The sequence below is a fragment of the Penaeus monodon genome, chromosome 19 (assembly GCF_015228065.2).
Source record: "Penaeus monodon isolate SGIC_2016 chromosome 19, NSTDA_Pmon_1, whole genome shotgun sequence".
NCBI classification, from domain to species: Eukaryota; Metazoa; Arthropoda; class Malacostraca; order Decapoda; family Penaeidae; genus Penaeus; species Penaeus monodon.
Genome location: NC_051404.1, coordinates 46,534,613 through 46,534,832, shown reverse-complemented (window position 1 = coordinate 46,534,832; position 220 = coordinate 46,534,613).

Sequence of the window (220 nt, the reverse complement as noted above, 5' to 3'; positions counted from 1 at the left end):
TTCATTTTATAAATACATGTTTTATAAATAGTAACTGATATTTCAACCATTCAAAAACATATATGTGTGAAATTTGGACTACAAATGTCAATCAATATCGACAAAAATTATATATAAAAATAAATCATGTATATATTACACAAAAATGCAAAAGCAATCTCCATGGGTTTAAAATCCTGAAGTTGAATTACAGTATGAAACATGACTCATACACACATAC